This window comes from Schistocerca americana, chromosome 3, assembly GCF_021461395.2.
Source record: "Schistocerca americana isolate TAMUIC-IGC-003095 chromosome 3, iqSchAmer2.1, whole genome shotgun sequence".
NCBI lineage: Eukaryota > Metazoa > Arthropoda > Insecta > Orthoptera > Acrididae > Schistocerca > Schistocerca americana.
The window spans coordinates 372,123,800-372,134,300 of record NC_060121.1 but is presented as its reverse complement, the minus strand read 5'-3'; the positions used below and the strand labels follow the sequence as shown (position 1 = coordinate 372,134,300).

Here is a 10,501-nt window from a genome sequence, read left to right as displayed (position 1 = left end):
TTTTTTTCTTAGCTGCTGCTTCCCTTTCTTGTCCTTCGACTACTATAGCTGCAAACCGGTTTTTACATAAAAGTTACTGGTAAGCTTTCGTTCCCCGTTATTTTATCTTTGATAACTTCAGAATCTCGAAGAGCGTATCCCAATCAACACTGTCAAAATTTTTTCTGAAGCTACATTTTAGTGCTATAAATATGGGCTTTCCTGTCTTCAATCTGTCTCAGAAGTTTTAGCGTTTTTTTCTATTTGTTTTGGCTTTGAGCAGCAAAGATCATACAGCCAACAGTAGTTACAAAAACGTCGTATTAAGATAATTGGAATTTCCATAGCAACTTGTAATTAAAAGCAGAACAACGATGTCGTATACAAACATATGTTCTTACTGCAAGGTAAGAACAGACGTCCCAGTTTACGAACCGGGTTGGTTCCATAGGAGGACAAGATCCACACAACCTATAGACAGGCGTCTTTTAAATACACTCCTGGAAATGGAAAAAAGAACACATTGACACCGGTGTGTCAGACCCACCATACTTGCTCCGGACACTGCGAGAGGGCTGTACAAGCAATGATCACACGCACGGCACAGCGGACACACCAGGAACCGCGGTGTTGGCCGTCGAATGGCGCTAGCTGCGCAGCATTTGTGCACCGCCGCCGTCAGTGTCAGCCAGTTTGCCGTGGCATACGGAGCTCCATCGCAGTCTTTAACACTGGTAGCATGCCGCGACAGCGTGGACGTGAACCGTATGTGCAGTTGACGGACTTTGAGCGAGGGCGTATAGTGGGCATGCGGGAGGCCGGGTGGACGTACCGCCGAATTGCTCAACACGTGGGGCGTGAGGTCTCCACAGTACATCGATGTTGTCGCCAGTGGTCGGCGGAAGGTGCACGTGCCCATCGACCTGGGACCGGACCGCAGCGACGCACGGATGCACGCCAAGACCGTAGGATCCTACGCAGTGCCGTAGGGGACCGCACCGCCACTTCCCAGCAAATTAGGGACACTTTTGCTCCTGGGGTATCGGCGAGGACCATTTGAAACCGTCTCCATGAAGCTGGGCTACGGTCCCGCACACCGTTAGGCCGTCTTCCGCTCACGCCCCAACATCGTGCAGCCCGCCTCCAGTGGTGTCGCGACAGGCGTGAATGGAGGGACGAATGGAGACGTGTCGTCTTCAGCGATGAGAGTCGCTTCTGCCTTGGTGCCAATGATGGTCGTATGCGTGTTTGGCGCCGTGCAGGTGAGCGCCACAATCAGGACTGCATACGACCGAGGCACACAGGGCCAACACCCGTCATCATGGTGTGGGGAGCGATCTCCTACACTGGCCGTACACCACTGGTGATCGTCGAGGGGACACTGAATAGAGCACGGTACATCCAAACCGTCATCGAACCCATCGTTCTACCATTCCTAGACCGGCAAGGGAACTTGCTGTTCCAACAGGACAATGCACGTCCGCATGTATCCCGTGCCACCCAACGTGCTCTAGAAGGTGTAAGTCAACTACCCTGGCCAGCAAGATCTCCGGATCTGTCCCCCATTGAGCATGTTTGGGACTGGATGAAGCGTCGTCTCACGCGGTCTACACGTCCAGCACGAACGCTGGTCCAACTGAGGCGCCAGGTGGAAATGGCATGGCAAGCCGTTCCACAGGACTACATCCAGCATCTCTACGATCGTCTCCATGGGAGAATAGCAGCCTGCATTGCTGCGAAAGGTGGATATACACTGTACTAGTGCCGACATTGTGCATGCTCTGTTGCCTGTGTCTATGTGCCTGTGGTTCTGTCAGTGTGATCATGTGATGTATCTGACCCCAGGAATGTGTCAATAAAGTTTCCCCTTCCTGGGACAATGAATTCACGGTGTTCTTATTTCAATTTCCAGGAGTGTATTTCGCAAGCAAATAGTACCTATATATCAAATCGGTAAAGTAAAGGAAGAGGGTAGCCCCTTGCAACCAATTTTTTGTACCAGACCGACCGTGTGGCAGAGTACTTGGTGCACGCCAGTATGACGTGGTTCAAATCTGTAGCGTCAAAAATGGTTCAAATGACTCTGAGCACTATGGGACTTAACATCGGAGGTCACCAGTCCCCTAGAACTTAGAACTACTTAAACCTAACTAACCTAAGGACATCACACACATCCATGCTCGAGACAGGATTCGAACCTGCGACCGTAGCAGTCGCGCAGTTCTAGACTGAAGTGCCTAGAACCGCTCGGCCATCGCGGCCGGCTGTAGCGTCAATATTGCCACGCATATTCGCGCATTTCTCCGTACCTCTTAACTGATCTTTCTCGAGGTCGGTTTCTAGCAGTCGTAGTATGCTTCTGTAGATAACTCTTGTTAGTTACTTGCAAACGTGACTTACTAAACTCATTGTCCGATAATATTCACACCTGCCAGGTGTGAACTTGACATTAGGATTATTGCTACACTTTCCTTAAAGATCGCGGTTATTTCCCCTATACTCTATATGTAACAGATGGAACTGTTTTCTCATGGTTGTTTCCGCAAAGGATATCAATAATTTGAGGGAATGTCAAGTACTCCATGTGCGTAGTTGCGACTTAGGTCTTTCTGTCAAATTCTTCTCGCAGAATCGTATCTCTTACACTTGCTCTCTCCTTTCCATAGTATTGTCAAGTTTCTTCTTTATATGTCCATCAAGTTCCAACACGCGTTAACATGCTACCTACAACACGTAATCTTTAAAATCATTATTTCTCAACAGTTCAGCGAGACGTGACGCTGATTTGGAACATTTACTGGCCTCAGCACATTGTTAGCTGCACATTAATTGACGCTGCTATATAAAGATAGAACTGGCATGGAGCAGTTTTGAGGTCCACGTTTGAGCAGTAATTGCTAAGTTAGGTTAACCTTGTCACTACTTTATACTACCAACAATAGTTCATACATCTTTGTTTACGTTCATAGACTGTCGTTTCCTACTACCAACGTCAGTTCTACATCTACACCTTCATCCACATCCATACTCCGCAAGCCACCTGACGGTGTGTGGTGGAGGGTACCTTGAGTACCTCTATCGGTTCTCCCTTCTATTCCAGTCTCGTATTGTTCATGGAAAGAAAGATTGTCGGTATGCCTCTGTGTGAGCTCCAATCTCTCTGATTTTATCCTCATGGTCTCTTCGCGAAATATACGTAGGAGGACGCAATATACTGCTTGACTCCTCGATGAAGGTATGTTCTCGAAACTTCAACAAAAGCCCGTACCGAGCTACTGAGCGTCTCTCTTGCAGTCTTCCACTGGAGTTTATCTATCGTCGTAACGCTTGCGCGATTATTAAATGATCCTGTAACGAAGCGCGCTGCTCTCCATTGGACCTTCTCTATCTCTTCTATCAACCCTATCTGGTACGGATCCCACACTGGTGAACAGTATTCAAGCGGTGGGCGAACAAGTGTACTCTAACCTGCTTCCTTTGTTATCGTTATCAGTGATATAATATTGTTAAAACGTTATTGTGGCACGGGTTTTATAAACATGCTTTCCCCGGGATCTGTGTCTTTAAGAGTTCCTGGCTTTTGTTAATAACTGATCATTAGTCCCGTCGCTTAGCGCCTATATAGTCAGCCTCTTAGCGCTTAGCACGATGAACGTTCGTTGTCACACAGCAAAGGTCATGCGGCTGCGCGTGCTCGAACGGGAAACCGTGATTTTCATAAATGTGGTATGCACGTCTATGACCAGAGCTATCGAATACAAAAAGTAAAAATATACAGACCACACTCCGGCGGGAAATAAACAACTTTCTTGGTGCCGTTGTAATAACGGCTCTGCAACAGTGAGCCGTAATTGTATTCTAAGTAGCATCATAAGCCTTCTAAACTTTTTGATGCTTCTTCCCGCGTTTTTCCGTGTTCATAGGCAGCAACGCGTCAGTTGTCATTTATTTATTATTATATTTGTATACATTACTTTTCACATCCAACACTTTCGTTGTATACATATGTGTCGCACTTGTGGCACTCATAGCCTTATCACGATACTGCTAAACCAAAATAAGCTGTTAACATAAAAATTTAATTGTTATTCGAAACATCTGTAATGGATTCCTTGAGTCCTCACACTAAAATGTTGCAAATGTCATGTATCAAGAGGCTTACCGATGAGAAGTGCTCTTTAAAAAGGTATATTCGACTTTTATATAAAACACCAGCAGCCAAAAACCGAACAGTGATCGCAAGACTAGTTGCAGCTGGTATATATTTTTTCATATTGGTAGCGATTTGACCAAATCTCGAACGAATTGCTTTTATACGATATATTCAAAATCGTGTTTCAATATCATGGAAAAGGTATGTATCCAGCATGATTTCAGGAGTTAAAGTTTCGTTAACAGCTTGATTACTTAAAGGAAAAAAAGAGCACATCTACAAAACCCGATTTCTGATTTTCTTGCTAGCTTTTCTGCCACGTGGAACGCAAAAGCAGGAGAGCGGCATTCACTCCCACTAGTTCGCTTTCGTCCATTTCGCGGCCATAGTGTGCCCAGTGTGAGCATTTCTGATGCGGAAATGTATTGCCGCAAACAGTGCCAGGAAACAGTGGACGCAGTGTTGCCGAACATGTGGCTGCAATTCGTGCGGCCAGCAATTTTTCTGCCTAAGATTACCGGAACATATTAATTATCAGCAACACGTACTTTCTATGATCTGTGTAATCTTTTAGGTACCTTTGTCTGATTTTTAAAATGGTTCAAATAGCTCTAAGCACTATGGAGCTTAACATCTGAGGTCATCAGTCCCCTAGACTTAGAACTAGTTAAAACTCCCTAACCTAAGGACATCACACACAACCATGCCCGAGGCAGGATTCGGGCCTGCGACCGTAGCAGCAGCGCGGTTCCGGACTGAAGCGCCCAGAACCGCTCGGCCACAGCGGCCGACATCTGATTTTTAACAGCATATGGTGAAAGCAATATTTTCTTTTTTATGGATATGTCACAAACCCTGCAGGGTACCCATTCGTTTCCTATTGTAACCAGATTTAGATTTTCTGTGTTTCCGGGACGGTTCCACTGAAAATGGACACGGCCGATTTCCTTCCTCATTATTCCCCAGTCCCAGTTTGTGCTTCGTGTCTAATGCCCTTCATTAAGACTAGCGTGCAGGTCTGCATGGTTTAGCAGTTCGCATGGGGAAGACTGGACTGTTCCGATCCTCTATCGACAGCGATATTCTGCTCTAGGCACGCGGATATTCAAACTGCGGCGTTCGTTTGATCTTCGGGGAAAATCTGAATGTACAGCGAAACTCAGTGCCGGTGAGCTCACCCGCGAGGAAGATAAATCGGTTAATGAGCGGCGGCGGCCTGCCTGATACAGAACGAATTGGCGTGAGAGAAGCCTTCATTCAAGTGGCTCGTTAGCTGGCGGAGTGACCTCGCTGACTCCTCTCACCGCCGCTGGCTGCCCGCCACGAGCTCTCAACACTGCGCTAACCACGAACACATTTGTTTATTTCGCTTGTGGAGTGGTGCGCAGCAGTTTATCTGGTTGTCGTGTTGTTGGTATAGGGCTCGCTTGACGCCAAGGCTGCTGAAATGTGTTGCCGTTTCGCCTATTACAATACACGATCATTAAGTCACATTTACATACTTTCGAGCAAAACACAAAAAACTTTCCAGAAATTGGAAAACTTTATTAACCGGCCTTTTTTTCCCTACCTTTATTTAGGGGACCAACGCACTATAATAGCTTGATACAAAACAAATTAGTGAATTTTAAAAAATTGGACTTGCTTCACTCTCACACCAAACAATTTTTGTATGTGTCAACAAATAAATAATTAGAAAACAACTATTAGCGCTGTACAGGTTACTGAATGTGACGACGAGTCTGAGAATTACAAGAAAATGTATACACTAATAAAAATCATAGGTGTGGAAAGTTAACAAGAAAAATTCCATGTCTGATTCTCGCACGTATTTCTTGGCAAACTTGATGACATCTTCGTTTTTCTCAAATTTAACTGGCAAAGGAAAAGTCAATACAGTCGAGGCTTCCCGAATGACGAATTCATGACCGATAGGTTGTGATAATGATGCACTACAGCGCACTACAGGCTTGCGTGCGGTGGAGTATTCAAAGAATTTATACTTACATAAACAGTGAACTTCTAATTATCAGTATCCTTAACCTTAGACTAAAACAACTTTTTTGCGTGGAACGAGAAATTTAAAAACAGATCTCGTGTAACAGTGAACTTCCTGGGTGTATGTCACATCCTAGAATGTTACTACTATCTGGTGCAATGACAAAGGAGGCCCTGGACATAGGTTGTTTTTGCCCAAACACACGACGTCGGCAAGTCCATTGCCAATGTTGTTTTGAGTTGGTCCCATGGACAAGTCTCATTCTTGCACCACATTACAGAGAAATTTTCAATCTATCCAATTGTAGTAAAAACTGGTTTTCAGCCGAAAGTGGACATAACTGTTTATTGCACTAACGTCTTCAATTTCAGGTGCTTTGAGTGAGAACAAATGAAATTTGACCTCTTCATGATTATTAAGAATATCAGTTGAAATAGGTATACACTCGTGCTTGTAGCCAATCACTTTTATCTTTCCACTTCGCATTTTGGAGGACTACACTGAGGTGCTAACAGTCATAGGATGTCATATCGGACCTCCTTTTGACCGGCGTAGTGCAGCAACTCCACGTGGCATGGACTCTTGAAAGCCCCTGCAGAAATATTGAGCCATGCTGCCCCTACAGCCGTCCATAAATGCGACAGCGTTGCCGGTGAGGATTTTGTGCACGACCTATCGATTATGTCCCATAAATATCGATGGAATTTATGTCGGCGATCTGGGTGGCAAAATTATTCGCTCGAATTGTCCAGAGTGTTCTTCAAACCCGTCACGAACAGCTGTGACCCGCTGCCGTGGCGCATTGTCATTTGAAAACGAAGTCCACAAATGGCTGCAAATGATCTTCAAGTAGCCGAACATAACACGATCCAGTCAATGATCGGTTCAGTTGGACCAAAGGACCCAGTCCATTCCAAGTAAACACAGCCCACGCCATTATGGAGCGGCTAGCAGTGTGCAAAGTGCCTTGTTGACAACTTTCGTCCATGGGCTCTGCGACTTCCACGAACCCCACTATCTGGTCTTACCAACTGAAACCGGCACTCACACGACCAGGCCGCGGTTTTCCAGTCATCACTATGCCACCGTGGCACAGTGGCTTTGCACAACTGCACAGCACATCCTAGCACGCCTCCCTTTTCAGTCCATATTCCCATTCACGCCTCAGCCCACGTGGTATTCCCCCTAAACTCGAACAGCATTGCACAGGTTCTCGAATTGTACAGGAACAGCACCTTCAGCATTGAGCGAATCGGGCGATACTGCTCGAAACCCAGACGTACGTCTTTGAATCAAATGAAGCTATATGGTTCCAGAGACCTTTTCAAGTCACAAACATCAGTGATGTATATGGTATAAGCAGACTGAAGCGATGACTGAAAATTCGTATCGAGGTCAGGATTCGAACCCAGGTCTCCTGCTCACTAGGCAGATGCACTAACCACTACGTCACCATGGTGCAGTGGCTTTGCACACCTGCACAGACTAGCCTAGCACGTCTCTCATTTCAATGCAAATTCCTTGACTCCAGTCGTCTCTGGAACCAAAAAGTTTCATTGATTAAAACGCAAGTGTGCCTGGGTCTCAGGCAGCATCCCCCGTTTCGTTCGATTCTGAGGTGCTATTCCAATACAACTCCAGAGCCTCTGCAATACTGTTAGAGTTTCGGGGGAACACCAAGTGGGCTGAGGAGTGAATAGGGTTGTTGTTTTTGGGGAAGGAGACCAGACAGCGAGGTCATCGGTCTCATCGGATTAGGGAAGGACGGGGAAGGAAGTCGGCCGTGCCCTTTGAAAGGAACCATCCCGGCATTTGCCTGGAGCGATTTAGGGAAATCACGGAAAACCTGAATCAGGATGGCCGGATGCGGGATTGAACCGTCGTCCTCCCGAATGCGTGAATAGGAATTTGGACTGAGTAGGGTAGCCGGCGCAGTCGTGCAAAGTCATTGTTCCAAGGTGGCGTTGTGGTTAGTGCATCTGCCTTGCGAGCAGGGGACCTGCGTTCGAATCACGGCCTTGGTAAGAATTTTCGTTCGTCGCTCTAGCCTCCACATACACATTATTGGCTTTGGACTAGTTTAACCATATCTCTCAAGTCAAAGAGAGGTTGGCAACCTTTATTTACAAAATGGTTCAAATGGCTCTGAGCACTATGGGACTTAACTTCTGAGGTCATCAGTCCCCTAGAACTTAGAACTACTTAAACCTAACTAACCTAAGAACATCACACACATCCATGCCCGAGGCAGGATTCGAACCTGCGACCGTAGCGGTCGCGCGGTTCCAGACTGTAGCGCCTAGAACCGCTCGGCTACTACGGCCGGCCCTTTATTTACATGAGTAGCTGTGCAGAGCACAGAATTAATCCGAGACGGCCAGAAACACTTCTGATACAGTCCGCGGAAAAGTGCGTGGCGCGATCTGTGTCACACGCCGCACATCGCCAATAATTATATACTTACATGGACATGGTGTGTGTTCTTTAGGACATGTCCGAAAGAACACACACCATATCCATATAAGTGTATAGTTTTGGCTATAGCGGCCATGACCGTCCTCTTCTGTGAGGATGCACACATATTCCCCGAACTCTTACGGGACTTGGTAAGAATGTCTTCCACGAGTAATGGTTGTGTTGGGGTGGGACACTACGAATGCAGTGTATGGACATACAAGGCGAGAATGTGGACCGCGGGGGAGGCGTGTGCGAGAGAGTCCCTGCAGTCGCACTATCCTCTGTGCCCTCGGTGGCTCAGATGGATAGAGTGTCTGCCATGTGAGCAGGAGATCCCGGGTTCGAGTCCCGGTCGGGGTACACATTTTCACCTGTCCCCGTTGATATACACTCCTGGAAATGGAAAAAAGAACACATTGACACCGGTGTGTCAGACCCACCATACTTGCTCCGGACACTGCGAGAGGGCTGTACAAGCAATGATCACACGCATGGCACAGCGGACACACCAGGAACCACGGTGTTGGCCGTCGAATGGCGCTAGCTGCGCAGCATTTGTGCACCACCGCCGTCAGTGTCAGCCAGTTTGCCATGGCATATGGAGCTCCTTCGCAGTCTTTAACACTGGTAGCATGCCGCGACAGCATGGACGTGAACCGTATGTGCAGTTGATGGACTTTGAGCGAGGGCGTATAGTGGGCATGCGGGAGGCCGGGTGGACGTACCGCCGAATTGCTCAACACGTGGGGCGTGAGGTCTCCACAGTACATCGATGTTGTCGCCAGTGGTCGGCGGAAGGTGCACGTGCCCGTCGACCTGGGACCGGACCGCAGCGACGCACGGATGCACGCCAAGACCGTAGGATCCTACGCAGTGCCGTAGGGGACCGCACCGCCACTTCCCGGCAAATTAGGGACACTGTTGCTCCTGGGGTATCGGCGAGGACCATTCGCAACCGTCTCCATGAAGCTGGGCTACGGTCCCGCACACCGTTAGGCCGCCTTCCGCTCACGCCCCAACATCGTGCAGCCCGCCTCCAGTGGTGTCGCGACAGGCGTGAATGGAGGGACGAATGGAGACGTGTCGTCTTCAGCGATGAGAGTCGCTTCTGCCTTGGTGCCAATGATGGTCGTATGCGTGTTTGGCGCCGTGCAGGTGAGCGCCACAATCAGGACTGCATACGACCGAGGCACACAGGGCCAACACCCGGCATCATGGTGTGGGGAGCGATCTCCTACACTGGCCGTACACCACTGGTGATCGTCGAGGGGACACTGAATAGTGCACGGTACATCCAAACCGTCATCGAACCCATCGTTCTACCATTCCTAGACCGGCAAGGGAACTTGCTGTTCCAACAGGACAATGCACGTCCGCATGTATCCCGTGCCACCCAACGTGCTCTAGAAGGTGTAAGTCAACTACCCTGGCCAGCAAGATCTCCGGATCTGTCCCCCATTGAGCATGTTTGGGACTGGATGAAGCGTCGTCTCACGCGGTCTGCACGTCCAGCACGAACGCTGGTCCAACTGAGGCGCCAGGTGGAAATGGCATGGCAAGCCGTTCCACAGGACTACATCCAGCATCTCCACGATCGTCTCCATGGGAGAATAGCAGCCTGCATTGCTGCGAAAGGTGGATATACACTGTACTAGTGCCGACATTGTGCATGCTCTGTTGCCTGTGTCTATGTGCCTGTGGTTCTGTCAGTGTGATCATGTGATGTATCTGACCCCAGGAATGTGTCAATAAAGTTTCCCCTTCCTGGGACAATGAATTCACGGTGTTCTTATTTCAATTTCCAGGAGTGTATATCAACGCCCGTCAGCAGCTGAAGGTTATTAATATATAATTCTAATTTAGCCAATAATTCGCGAATTCTGCCTGTGGCCATAGACAGTGACTTCGCGCGG

The 10,501-nt window shown here is 48.0% G+C and overlaps 1 non-coding gene across 1 annotated transcript; it reads left to right on the top strand.

The window, feature by feature from the left end:
* The first annotated feature begins 8,873 nt into the window (after positions 1-8,873).
* Positions 8,874-8,948, top strand: Trnat-ugu. The gene has a single exon. It is a non-coding gene; the product is annotated as a tRNA-Thr (tRNA).
* Positions 8,949-10,501: the final 1,553 nt, after the last annotated feature.